Raw genomic sequence first — 14987 nt, forward strand, 5'->3', positions numbered from 1 at the left:
AATAAACGTGTTTATTTAAATAAGATAAAACAAATAAATTATACAGAAAAATATATAACTGACTATAACATAACTTCTTACAATGTCAACATTTTTAGAATTTGATTTATTGATGAAGTTGAAACTTAATTTTTTTATAATTCAAATGAAAAAGTGTGATTAGTTTTAACTATTTTTTAAATATTGGTTATAAGCGAAGAATGAAATACTGCTAGCTAAAGGCAAAAACTTGTTCAGAATAATGTGCCAAAAGATTAACTATACATAAGTTATCAGTTATATATGTTATATTCGTATAGATATATATTTTTTCATTCAGAACTCTCTCGCACTAAGCAATTCCGTGTATCCCAACTCTATCATTAAAGCAACCATAACCCATAATCTCATTGCCATCAGCAAACTAAAGACTACAACCATTTTATATCAACACGTCTTCAGTCATTCCACTATATCATAGAACTCTGATGTACGACAAATACAAAGTAGATGAATCTTAACTCAAAAGAATCGTTTATTCCAAAATCCAAGCTGTCAACAGTAACAAACTCGTCATCTACTATAACACTAACAAAACATCACAACTTGTCATGAAAAACAGTCGAAAACTAAGCTCATTGGAACAAATATAAATATCGTAATGCAACGTTCACGTAACGAGGAAAAAGGGTGCAGGTATATGCCTCTATGTATATATCCTTTTGTATACAGCCTAACAAAATGCTGTACCAGCAATGTTCTTCTTAATGTTGTACAACACAGGCTGATTATCCTAAAATTTATCCGTTTATCTTTATAAACGTGTTGAGAGAGGAAGAGCTAACAACACCATTCAGGAAGCTGTTCCATACATCTACCAATCTTTCTCTGAAATAAAACTTTCTGATGTCAAAGTGCAATTTGTATAATATGTACAAGCAATGTCCTTCTTAATGTTGTATAACACAGGCTGATTATTCTAAAATTTATCCAATGTCTTTATAAATGTGTTGAGAGAGGAAGAGCTAACAACACCATTCAGGAAGCTGTTCCATACAACTACCAATCTTTCTCTGAAATAAAACTTTCTGATGTCAAAGCGCAATTTGTGACCGATGACCACGGATGGAGATCTAAATATGGAAATATACAAATCACTGTTACATAACTTGTTGTTAGGCCTTAATTACATCTACACACATTATAAATACAGTATAACAAGTAAAAGGAATGAAGGTAATGTTCACAATGATTCAAACTCAGTGACAGTGAAATATTTTATTTTTTCTATTGTACTTTCTATGTCAGATACTTTCAATAAGAAACTTAGACAAAAGTATAATTTTCTGCCTATCATGTAATTGATGTTGTGAGATAAGTATGGGGTAAAAGTTAAATCAATCTTCGCTTAGCGTCCAGAGACCCAGTTCTCTCGAGTAAGGACGTTGTTTTCTTTGCCATCAATTTTTTGGCGCCAAATTAGACGATCAGTTGTATCCATTTTATTTAAATTTAGAGGTTTCATGTCTTGCTCGATTGTTTGCGACCAGGACTTTTTTGGAAGGCTTTTGGGACGTGTGTCAGGTACTTCAACATCTGCAAAAAAAGTTATGGCACTGTTTCCACTTCGTTTGACATGACCAAACCACCTCAGACGGTGTTGCCGGCATTCGTCCTTTATATTATCTAAACCAGCACGACGCAGGATTTTGGTAGATTTGATGTGGTCCTTTAAACTAATTCGTTGCATCCATCGGAGCCTTTTCATATCGGTTCGGTGAAGTTGTTCTAGTTTGGTTGTCATTGGCCATGTTTCTGCACCATATAACGACACCGGACGTATAACAGATTTATAAAGTCTTGATCGTAGTGGTAGTGGGATGTCACGCCGCATCAATATAGAGGCAAGTAGATGCCATTTATTCCAGGCTTCACGTACGCGTGCTCGAGTACAATCCAGAACATCCCCTAGATATTGAAACGATGTGACTTTCTCTACCTTAATGGCTTCAAAAACATTGCTATTTCGAATTTGTTGTTGTATATTGATGCAAGCAGGACAAACAAAATTGGACACTTTAGATAAAGTACTAATTATTTTTGAACAACGTTTGTGACACCACTGGTTACACTGCTGATACTTGATTGAATTGTTACCTTCTGCTGATACTTGATTGAATTGTTGTCATTGGCCATGTTTCTGCACCATATAACAACACCGGTTACACTGCTGACACTTGATTGAATTGTTACCTACACCAGCTTTACAAACTGAACAGGGCCATCGTCCAGTAGCTGGTGGATTGGATGGGTTCACCAGTGTTCATTGCTTTGGTTTTGTTGATGTTGACTTTGAATCCATGATCGGCCAGTCTGGTGTTCCAATCTTCAAACATCTGTGCTGCATTCCACTCAGACGTAGCCGTTAAAACAATATCATCAGCATATATTAGATTCCAAATGTCTCCAGAGCATCTCAGTTTTGTGATTTCTTCCATTACAGTTATAAATAATAGTGGACTGAGAATCGAGCATTAGTGAACTTCAAAGCCGATGTCAAATGCATCTGTGTTTCCAACCATTGTGCTGACGAGAGTCTTAGTATTCGTATACATTTCCATCACAAGTCGAACAAGATATTCTGGAATGAGTTGTCGACGTAGACTCCAATTGATTGTTTCACGGGGAACTCAATCAAATGCTTTTTCAAGTTCTACAAAAATGTGTGATAGTTGTTGATGCTTTGCGAGGTACTTCTTTTGCAGTCGTCGAAGGATATGAATTGCATCAATTGTTGCAATTGATTATTTCTAATTGTAATGCACGACGTTAACATTCTCTCAATAATTTTCTCGACAATTTTCAGGAAGTGTTCTAACAGACGTATACCCCGATATGATGTACAGTTCAATGTATAGCGGAACTGCCATTGAACTATAGTTCCATTCAGTCGGCATTGAGCCTTCACGGCAAAATTGTAGTAACGTTTGGATACCTGCAGTACCAGATGCTTTGATAATGTCATTTGTGAGTCCAGAGGGCCCTGCTGCCTTTCCATCCTTCATAACTTTCAGAGCAGTGTACAGTGATGTCTGGAATCGGACCTTCCATGGGTGGAGCGTCAAAGTTGACATTGATGGGATTTGTTTCATTTAACAGACGGTTGAAGTATTCTTTCCACTGTAGTTTTATCTTTGATCTCATCTTGTTCAAGAACCATCTGATTTTTGTCGTTTTTGATACATGAGGAACCAACTGTCTTTTTTTGTACACTCTGCTTGTTTTGCCATACGATACAGAGATTTCATTTGTTCATCTTTGCTTTTAGTGAGTCACTCTCTGCACTGATCTGTCCAAGGCAGTGTGACTTGACGTCTTGCATAGTTGTTTTTCTCACGAAAAATTTTATGGTCCTAAAAAGACCTTGATTTTTGCCATTGCTTGTATGCAGCTTTCTTTTCAGCTATTGCATTTTGTACACTGTCATTCCACCACCAAGTGTCCCATTCAAACTGTAGTTGCAGCGTTTATCATAACCATTTTTTATGTATACTAATCTGTACTGGATTGCGATTGGTGGTCTAACAGTGTGGCGACAATCTGTTTAAATTTTTCTTGATGAATATTCCTTTTCAGTTTCCACCTTTTGATCCTCTGAAGCATTTGTTTAGACATATGTTGTGACAGTTTGACAACTAGGTCTGCCACAAGGAGTCTACGTTAAGCAACACATGATTCACCAGGTATAACTTTGATATTTTTGAATAGCCTTCGGTGTTGTTGCTTGACAGCGAAGAAATCAATTTGCGTGGCTGATGGTCCACTTTTGTATGTTATGAGATGTTCCAACCTCTTTCTAAAATATGTGTACAGTAAACAAAACCCGTGACTTTCAGCAAACTCAATGATTTTCATTCCGTTCTCCATAGCCAAAACCGCCAAGCACGTTGTCAAAACCATCTGTTTTTCTCTCCAACGTGGCTATTGAGATCGCCTCCAATCAGGATTATTTCAGATTTTGGTATTGTTGAGATGGTGTCAGAGAACGCAGCCCAGAAGTCATTTTTCATCTCTTCTGATTTGCCTGTCTATGGTGCGTATGCAGATAAAATAGTTTGCTTTTCTAGGTGAAGCTTGAAAATATGAATCTGTCTTTTCAAAAACATTTCTATTCTAAACATGCTATTTTATTTCATTTTTTTACTTTTAAATGTGCTAAATTAAATGTATATTATTCTAAGTATATAATATTGACGATTAAAATTCTAATTTTTTTTATTATTAATCTATGATCACTTTTAGGTTCATTTATATTTATACTCTCACTTCATGCATATCTCACAAAATATTAATGTATGGTAAGTAATTACTTTTACCTTTACCTAAATTCACATTGTAGTGTGAACATAAGACTAGGCAATGATCAGACTGTAGGTCAGTTTATGAACAAACTGATTGTGTAGCATGTCTAATAGTGGTACTAGGCTTAAGATGTCTCATTATCGTTGAAACAATCTCAAGCATTACCTTTTGTATTGTTTGTAATTTTGTACCAGGAAGATTTGGTTAAATAATATTAATAATATTAATCCAATAAATGGTAAACAAAGAGTTAAAAATAAATAAAAAATCTAGGTAAATTTTGTGTTGTTTACCCCATCCCCCTAAAAAGACCTAAAATGGCCTAAACCTGTTCTTGTCCTGTTGTAATTTATATTTTAATTTATAATAACATTTTAAAAATCTTTAATTTATTTTAATATTTTACAAGACAAGAAAAATTTAAAATTGCGCTTTTAAGCATCATTTATTATATTACAAGACCAGAGGAGGGATAAAATAAACCAACCGCCAAATTTACTTAGATTTATTTTTAACTCTTTATTTACCATTTTTTGGACTACCCAGTACCGATCTAAGATTTTCCCCATTAATAAATATAAGAAAAAATTTATACCAAACTACTGTACTTTCGAGAACCATTTTTCCTTTTATTCAGGATTAACAATAAAGAAATACTCCACTGACAACAAAACAGTCCAATTCAAACGAAGCATTAATCAGCAAACTTGTTAAAAAAAGGGTCGGGCTAATTGACTTTTTTGACTTATTGGCTTACATACAAAATTGCATGGGTTTTAACAAACTAATAAAAAAATATTTATTAAAATTAATATTTTCAAAACATTGTAATTAAACTATTTTCATCTATTTATTTTGTTTAAAAAAACAATTGTTTTTTGTTGGTTACTAAAGCCATAGGTTGACTCTACTATGATAGAATTATAGTCACTTTTTGGGCATATTCGATTTCGTTAAGCTTTAATTATTTTTTTATAAAATAAAATATTAGTAATGGCTTAATAAAAAATTAACATTGTTTTTTGTTCTAAAAACCCAATGGTTTACCTACCACTTTATATAACTATATGTTTGCTTACTTATGAAATTGCCTCGGTTTCAACAAACAACTATTACAATACAAAATATTTGCATGACTAAATTATTTTTAAACTATATAATTAAATTATAAAAATTAAAATTATTTTTGTTAATTTAAATGAAAATATTGCTTTTGTTTTGTGAAAACTTGTAACAATTTCGTAAGTAAGCCAACTTATGGTCTTCAAAATAAAAAGTAATATTTTTTTAAATGGACAAAAAAATTAAAATTACATAATTCATTTTAATTACAATGTTATAAACATATTAAGTAAAATAAATATAGCGTAAGCCAATCATGGCTTCAGTAAACTACAGTGTTTTCGAAACAAAAAACAATATTTTCATTAAAATTGACAAAAATAATTTTTAATTATATAAATTGATTTAATTACAATGTTTTAAACATATTATGTTAACTAAATATTTTGTGTTAGTTGTTTTCATTTAGCAACATGACGGCACGTGTTCTCGGCGGTTTTGTAATTTGGATGGTTTCTTGTCTTTTGCTTTTTTGCTTCAGAACAAGTGAGTTCTATTCTTGTACATTATAATTGTTTTTTTCTATATTTTTTTCTATATCTTTTGCAGCTGCTTGTTTAGTTGCTTGTTTCTTTTTTTTTATATTTTCATATCCTGTCCTCTTGCACAGGCTACCTCTAAAATATAGAACAATTTTTTAAATTTGCACATTTATGTATAAATCTCAATTCAATTTATTAATTGAATATAAACACTCCGGTTTACAATGGTTTTGTTTTCATTTTTTCTTAATTCGTGTTAAACACTTTTTTGCTAAATCTGCATTTGCTTTTCTGGCCCTTTTCTCTGGAACTCTCTACCTCCTTCTCTGACTACTTTTCAATCTTTTATTAAGTTCAGAGCGTATTTCAAAACCCATTTGTTTGCAAAATTCATTGAGGAGCACTATTGAACATCGCGGAAATAGCGCTTTATAAACTAATTGATTGTTAAAATCTATGCATTTTTTGTAAGTAAGCCAATAAGCCAAAAAAGCCAAATAGCCGGACACTTAAAAAACATAGACAATATAACTATACAAGCAGGTTGCACGTCATTTTATTTTTTTTAATGAACTTTGTTTTTTTTTGTAAAGAAATAATTTTTGATAAAAATAATACCAAATTTATAATTTTAGCATTCATATTTACCGAGAAAATGAATTTAGAAATGATTAATTATATATCGAACCCACTGATTTGTCCTTTTTTGGAACATTACCGCGTTGCATTTGTAAATAAATGGCTGACTTTGTCGGTTATTAGCCCATTTTCTGCTGGCGTCCTTTATAAAAGACACTTACAAAAAAATTCATTAAAAATCGAAATCTTGTTATATTTGTACCTTTTTTTCTTTTAAACATTTTTTTATGTAAAAAAATATTTAGTTTCGCGTGCCATCGATTTTTAAGATCAATTTAAATAGCCGAGTTTGCAAAATTGGTGAAAAAATGTCTCAACATAAAAAGTTAGTAATTTTTATTTTGTTTGCGAAAATTTTAATATATTATGGATTAAATTTATGTATTAATGTATTTTAAATATTAATTTGCAAAAAACAAATATTTAACTGTTGAATATTTTAAAATCAGTCATAAGCATGTGTCCTTTATAAAGGACGCTAGCAGAATATGATACCCTAAGATTCACTTAGCACATTACAAATTTTTGTTTTTCAATAGTGTAAATACAATAAACACTATCAATGAATTGTTATTAGTTTGTATGAACATAATAATAAATTTACTATCTATTGTGAAGATATTCAAATTAATAAAATAATTTTTTTTAGATTTTTTCAGGAAAATTCTGCTAAGAAGTATTTTCTGCAAGATGTTTTAACCATGATTGGAGATGATGACAGCATCATTAAAGCTGACATTTTTATCAGTTCTCCTGATGAATTCAGATGAAGATGATGCATTGGATGAAATACATAATCAAGGATCATTTGATGATCTACCTGCACGATAATTACTGAGTAAGGCCAAAGCAAAAATAAAACAAATTGGTAGATCTAAAAAAATTGGCATTGTAGTATTTATTATGTTTAATATTTTTAAATGAATAATAAATTACTATCATAATTCAAAGACATTATTAATTTTTGAAATTATTTTTCAAAAAACTACAGATGAATCATGTGTGATAGTGGCGATGAAATTTTCAATATCTCAAAACCAAAAAAAGATAAAAGAACAAGACAATGAAAAAAAATTGATATATTTGTAAGTCATCAGATGGTCACTATCTACAAAAAATGCCCAAACAAAGAAGATTTGGCCACTGTGGCTAAAAGACAAACTTAATATATGTTTTGCATGTGATGTAACACTGCACATTGCTTGTTTACCTGATTTTCATAAATGATTTTATAACTTTTTTTAATGACTTATATTTTTCATTTTATATTTTCAATCTTTTGTTTATTTGTTTCATAAAATTGATGAAAGTTGAGAAAATAACAATAAAAATTAATATAAACAATGGTTGCGTCTCAGGGTGTCATATTCTGCTGGCGTCCTTTATAAAGGACGTTTTAAGAAAACGCTCTAACTTTTTTAAAAATTAAAATTTTGAAAAAAGAAAAAAATACGTATAAGTTTTTTTATTGGTATCTACAACATATATAAAAATCACAAAAATCTAAAACCTCAGCAGAAAATGGGTTAAATAGTAGATACTCGCGCGTTTTTTAATATAATTTTACTTAATTAGAGATTTATAAAACGATTTTTTTGACTTTTTCAAAGGTTGTTGCGGATTTCATTTAGAAAATCAATTTTTTTTTATTCTTTAAAAATCAGGATTTGACAGACGCAGAAACTCTAACAACATGCAAGGCAGTAGTACAAAATTAAACAAATAAGTGAGTAAATAAATACAAAAAGTGAGGAAGAAAAATGTTAAAACATGAAAAATAAAATATGTTAGAATAAAATAAATAATAATAATAAAATAAATAAAGGATAAGTAATTGACAATGAAATATAAAATGAAGTAACGGCAAATTAATAGACTAGATGATGACTTAGTGAGTTATTAAATAAAAACTAGATCTGTGAATGATAAAGTTTTAATGAGTATTAATATGTTTGATGGTGAGTTAGTGAGATGATCGATAAATAAAGACTAGTTGTTGTTATTTTCTACTTTCTTGAACAACCTTGAGTCGAGTGTGTTGAATATCTGAGTTACGGTAGGATATGATGCAGGTAGATAGTTGAAGCGAATTAGTTTTTTGATGAGAGATTGTAGTTGCTGAAGTTGTTGTGTAGCAAAACCAGACCAGGAGGGAGCTGCATATTTGATGCGTGAGATGATGAGTGATTCAGTGATGTCGAATAATTTGATGCCTCTGAGACCATGTAAACGGAGTGTTTTGAGTGCGTGAAATAATTGAAAGCCTTTTGTGATGATGTGATTGATATGAGGCGATATATTCAGTGAGGAGGTGAGTGTGATGCCTAATATTTTTAATTGGTTTGTGCGAGTGATTGATGGGTGTTGTGGAGGTAATGTTATTTTTTAATTTCAGTTAGTGAATTTCAGTTGGTAAAATATAAAATCTACATCCATCCAATATTTGCAAGCGGCGTCAATTTGTTTTTCTTCAATTTCAACATTAATTCATCCAATGGAGAAGGCATAGTAACCTATGACTGTGTTTTATGTAGGTTGTAGGTAATCTTTTTTAAGATCTTCTTGGCCCCGATATACATTCAATGAATTCAGGCAAACGGCTGAGCCTTTTTTTTAGATAGAGGTACAAAATAAGAATTGAAAATAAAATCTAAGTCGCCAAACTCATTAAGTGAGCTATCTATGCTAGTATAAAATGAAATACTTTTTTTATTTATTTGGTAACATTAATTTTAATCTTTAACAGTTATTTATGTTTTTTATATAAAAAAGCTACATTTAAGTAACATGTTTTCAATGGTGATGTAAATGTATGAAAAGAGCGGCAATAGCAGACGTCAGATGGCAGGGAGTTCTAAATGAATGTAGCAACATGATGGAATGTCCGCCTGCAAATGCTACTTATTAACCTGCGGTATAAAAGTATTTTTTTTAAATATAACAGTGATATCAATATTTTGTATTAAAATGACAGTTTTATAACAGTAATATTAATATATTGTATTAAAATGATCTATTTCAAATCAGTTTTTTTTCTAAATGCTTATTTTGAATAGTGTTTCAAAAATAGTGATTTTTCTTATATCTAGGATTTAGCAAATTTTGTTACAAATTAATTATCTAAATAATTTTTGAAAGTCTATCTCGACAATCTTTTTGAAATTGTTGAACTTCCTTTAATGTAACTGAGTGATATCTGATGATATGATATCTGTTTTCCATAATTCTAAACCTAACATTTTCTTTAGCCAATTTTGTTAAGCTTTATTTTTCTATCTAAGTGATAGTAATTTTTTTTATTTTTTTACGGTGTTTAATGTTGATTACATTGAAACTAATGATCAGGGCCTAGGCTGCCTGTGAAATTGCCTGGGGCCCGTACGTTTTGGAGCTCAAAAATTAGGTTTAAATTTTTTTAATTTTTATAAATAAATGTTCATTGGTATTTTTTGCTGTTACATGAAAATGACCTATTATTTCAATACCATTCAACAATTGTAGGTATTTGTTCGAGTTTTACACATAGGTGGAATGCATTTACCAAAATTTTGTTAGAAAAAGCACTCGAATATAAAGCCTATTTGTGATTTCAGGAGGCTGCTCATTCCGATGCTGTAAACACATTAAAGAAAAATTATGAAAAAATTAAACTTTGTTTACGTAGTTTTTCCTGATGTAAAACCAACCATTTATTAACATGGTCCAAAGCTGCCGATTTACATAAGATACTTGATACATTTGAGTATGTACTTTTACTTACTATATAAGAAACTATTTTAAAAACAATAAATACTACAAGCAATGCAAACAGTGAATGATCATTTTCAATAATGGCCATAATAGAATTTTTTTAAGGTCCACGTTATGCCAACAAAATAAAATAATTTGTAGTGTATAGTCTATCTTTTCTCATATATCTTTGTCAAGGGAATGCTTGCCAAGCACAAAGAACTCAAATCAGTTCGCATATACGTACACCAGAAGAAAGATACTAGATACGCATAAATATTATGCAAATGCATGAAATAAATCAATTAAAAAAATAATTTAAATGATTAAAGCTTAAAAAAATGGATAAATAATTTATAAAAATGTAAAAATTGTAAAATTTGATGAGTTTTCTGAATAATTGTTCATGGAAACTGAAGAGTAGGACCAAACTCTAAAAATGTGCAAGGGTGCGTTCAAGGGCAAATATTGGTATTATAAGTATATGATCTCCATCACTCTTGCACTGGCTACTTATAAAATATAGAATATTTTTTAAAATTTGCACTTTAATGTACAAAGTCTCAATGTAAATTATTCCCAAAGTATTTATCAGATAAATTGATTAGACCTGAACGCCTTACGATCGTCATGCATTTGCTTTTTTTGATCTTTTTCTCTAAAACTCTCTACCTCTTTCTCTAACTACTTCTCAATCACTTATTACGAAGTTCAGATCGTATCACAAAACCCATGTTTGTAAAATTTATTCAAAGAGCTCTGTTAAACATCATGGAAATGGTATTTTATGAACTATTTGATTGATTGATTGATTGATTGATTGATCGATGGAAGAATAGAAGAGTTATTAAAGGTTAAAAAGGTTACTCTCTCTCTTTTGCGTTAGCTTCAGAGGTTTCAACGACAAACACACACAGCGTATATGAATACGCGTGCAAACCACGCATCATACACATTGCATATGATAGGCGGGGATCTCTATGTATTCGAACCCAGTCATTGCAATAGCACGACCAGGCGCCTTTAACTATTGAGCCTATTAATTAACTTTATTAACTATGACAAACTAATTGACCCTTTTGCAGAACTAAATGTGAAAAAAGACAATATAATTATATCAAACTGTGTATATATGTTTAAGTATTATTGTTTTTGATAAATGATGTTTATGTTTGTTTGTTTTAATAAATTACGTTTATTCAAATTTTTATGTTTTTCATGTTTTTTTTTCATAAGTTTTTTTAAGCTGTAGAATTCAGAGAGACGCAAAAAGCCTGAAACAGGACACTTGGTGTCCTAGACTTTCCAAATGGTTAAAATAGCCAGAATGGCATCTTTGGACGAACCTCAACCACCCTACAAGAAAAAACACCAAGAAAAAGACAAAGAAAAAGAGAAATTCCTTCCCAGTTTCTACATAATTGAACCAAAAGACTCAGATTTAATTAAACTCTCATGTTTCCGTATCCAAAAAGAAATCTTTTCTTCTATTGGCGAAGTGGAAAATATAAAAATACTTAAAAACAGCATCATAATTCAAGTCAAAAATGCAAAACAAGAAGAAAAACTAATGAGGTTGAATAAAATTTATACAGAAAAATCAAATGCTCACCACACAGATCTCTTAACTTCTCAAAAGGTGTCATTAAAATTAATATCCTAAAAAACTGCTCTAAAGAGGAAATCAAACAAAAGCTAAAAGACCAAGAACTTTCAGAAGTAAAAAACATAACAATTAAAAAAAACGAGCAAATAATAAAGACGAACACTTACCTAATAACATTTGAAACTCATAACTCACCACAAACAATAAATATTTGCTATGAGAGAATAAGGGTAAGAGTAAATTCCAAATCCAATGAGGTGCACCAAATGCCAGTATGGTCACTACAAAAACATCTGTAATAACAGCAACTGTGGAGAAATGGGTCACAAAAAAAAACCCTGTAACAATGTCACCAAATGTTATCATTGTAAAGAAAACCATACAACATATGAAAAAACTGTAAAATTTACAGAGAACAAAAAGAGATCATTAAACTAAAAATTGAAAACAAAACCTTTGTCCCAGAGACAAAGCAGTTAATTATAAAAAGGAAACAACAACAATATCAAACTACTCTGGCAGATATAATCAAAAAAACCAACCAGAGGATAGACAAGGGTATCACCTGCAACCTAATTATAAATATAAACAATAAAAGTAAAACCCAACAAGACAATTTTCAATCAAATTTATACAATAAAAATACATCACAACCAGAACATCAGCACTCAGAAGAATTTTTTGTTACCATGGATGAGACAGGGGAAGCTTGCAATAATTTGACCAGAATAATGAAATTCTTTCCAAACATCATGAATAACATCAAGAATCCAATTATAAATATAAATACAATTAATACAATAAAAGAAAATATTAAAATTCTGCAATGGAACATAAGAGGTCTACAAAGCAACTTTCCAGAACTTCAGATCATGATCAGTGGGCTCCAACAACACATCATTTACCTACAAGAAACTAAAATAAATCCAAATAAAGAATTGAATATCAAAAACTTTGTTCGCTTCTTAATACCGTCTATCTCAATCTAAGCCCTCAGGCGAAACCGCAATCTTCATCAACAACAAAATTACACAATCACTCATTAAAATAAAAAAAAACTTAATTTAACAGCAGTAAAAATCATAACAAATAAAACTCTCACAATTTCCAAAATGTATAGCCCCCCAAATTTTTTATCTCAAGCGGAATTAATACTGGAAGCAATTGAAGATCTTCCTAGACCCCTGGTCTTGGTAGGGGATTTCAATGGCCATAATTATTTTTGGGAAAGTCATCAAATTAATTGACATGGTAAAATTATAGAAAAGGTAATAACAAAAAGGAATTTATGCCTAATTAAACCTTCAGGTTCCACATATTTTAATGAGCCCTCGTGTTCCTCTTCCACGTTGGATTTGACTTTGGTATCTCATAGCATACAAGAAGACGTCTCTTGGGTGGTTATGCAAGATTTACAAGGAAGTGACCACTATCCAATAATCATTGACATCACTAACATAAACAACAAAACAACAAATAATAAATAAAAGTAAATTAAATTATAAAAAAAACTGATTGGATAAAATTCAGGGAGTTTTGCTCACATCAATTCTTACAGCGGAGCGACATGAAAAATGCTTCGTTGGAAAACTGGACCCGAATAATAAAAACGTCAGTTGAACAGTCAACACCATAATTAAAAATTAGTAACAATAAAATCCTAAATCTATGGTTCAATAAAAACTGCAAAGAATCTATTAAAATTAAATTGGATCACCTTAAAACATTCAAGAAAAACCCAACAGTTAATAATCTAATAGAATACAAAAAAGCAAAATAGTCAACACACTAGCAATTCATTCCAAAGCAAATCGCTAATAACCAATCATAACAAAACCTTCATAAAAAAGAAAAAAATTTCCATAAATTTTAAATCCACTAATAATGAACAATATAACTAACTAATCACTTTGAAAGAAATTAAAGACGAAATAGAAATCACTTATGAAATACTAAAAAATATCCCGACCATTGCAACTGAAAACCTGTTAAAGACCTTCAATAAAATCTGGACCTACTCAATAGTCCCACAGTCATGGCACCATGCCATCATTCTTCTATTCCATAAGCCTGGTAGACCAATAGAAAATCCAGATAGTTATCGCCCAGTATCATTAACTAGCTGCGTTAACAAAATCTTTGAAAAAATAGTGAATAAAAAATTAATATGGATCCTTAATAAAAATGACATAATATCTGAAAAACAATCTGGAGGAAGAAAAGGAAGATCTACTATAGACCATATTGTATCATTAGTCTTTTATAAGAAGTACTCTGGCCAGTAATGAACAAACTATAACGGCGTACGGGATAATGGAAAACCTCTATAAAGCGGGTCTCCGAGGACGCCTTATCAAATTCATTCAAGATTTCATATCAAACCGCACATTCCAGGTGAGAATAAATTATGTGCTATCAAGTTTAAAAAATTTAGATATGGGTATACCACAAGGAAGCATCCTATCACCCATACTTTTTTGCCTGAATATCAACACAATCACCGCCATTATCCCAGAGAATGCATTGAGATGCCTATATTTAGATGATTTAACCATAACCATAAAAGATAATGTGATCAAAATATAGAAAAGGAGGCTAATAAGATATTGAAAAATATAGATGAGTGGTCAAAAGAAAACGGGATAAACTTTTCAAAAATCAAAATAACTTGTATGCTCCATACTAGAAAAAGGAAAAATAACCCAAAAATAATATATCAGAATGCAATTATCACTTAGGGCCACAATAAAATCCATATTGGACTACGGATGTCAAGTTTATGGTGCTACAAGGAACTCCTACATAAAAAATTGATCCAATCATCAATGAAAGCCTTAGAAGATGCCTGAAAGCATATCAAACGTCATCATCAGACAGTCTCCACGTCTTCGCGTCTGAAATTCTAAGACAACTCAGACATCTCAAGTTAACAATGAATTTTTATATGAAAGTTCAATCACAAAGCAGCAATCCAGCTCACAAATTCATTTCCATAATTACAAAAGAAAAGAAAAAATCAAAAGCCATACCCATCTTAGGTGATAGAGTAGTTGAACACATAAAAAATC

The sequence above is a fragment of the Helobdella robusta genome (assembly GCF_000326865.2).
Source record: "Helobdella robusta unplaced genomic scaffold HELROscaffold_24, whole genome shotgun sequence".
In the NCBI taxonomy this organism is placed as follows: domain Eukaryota; kingdom Metazoa; phylum Annelida; class Clitellata; order Rhynchobdellida; family Glossiphoniidae; genus Helobdella; species Helobdella robusta.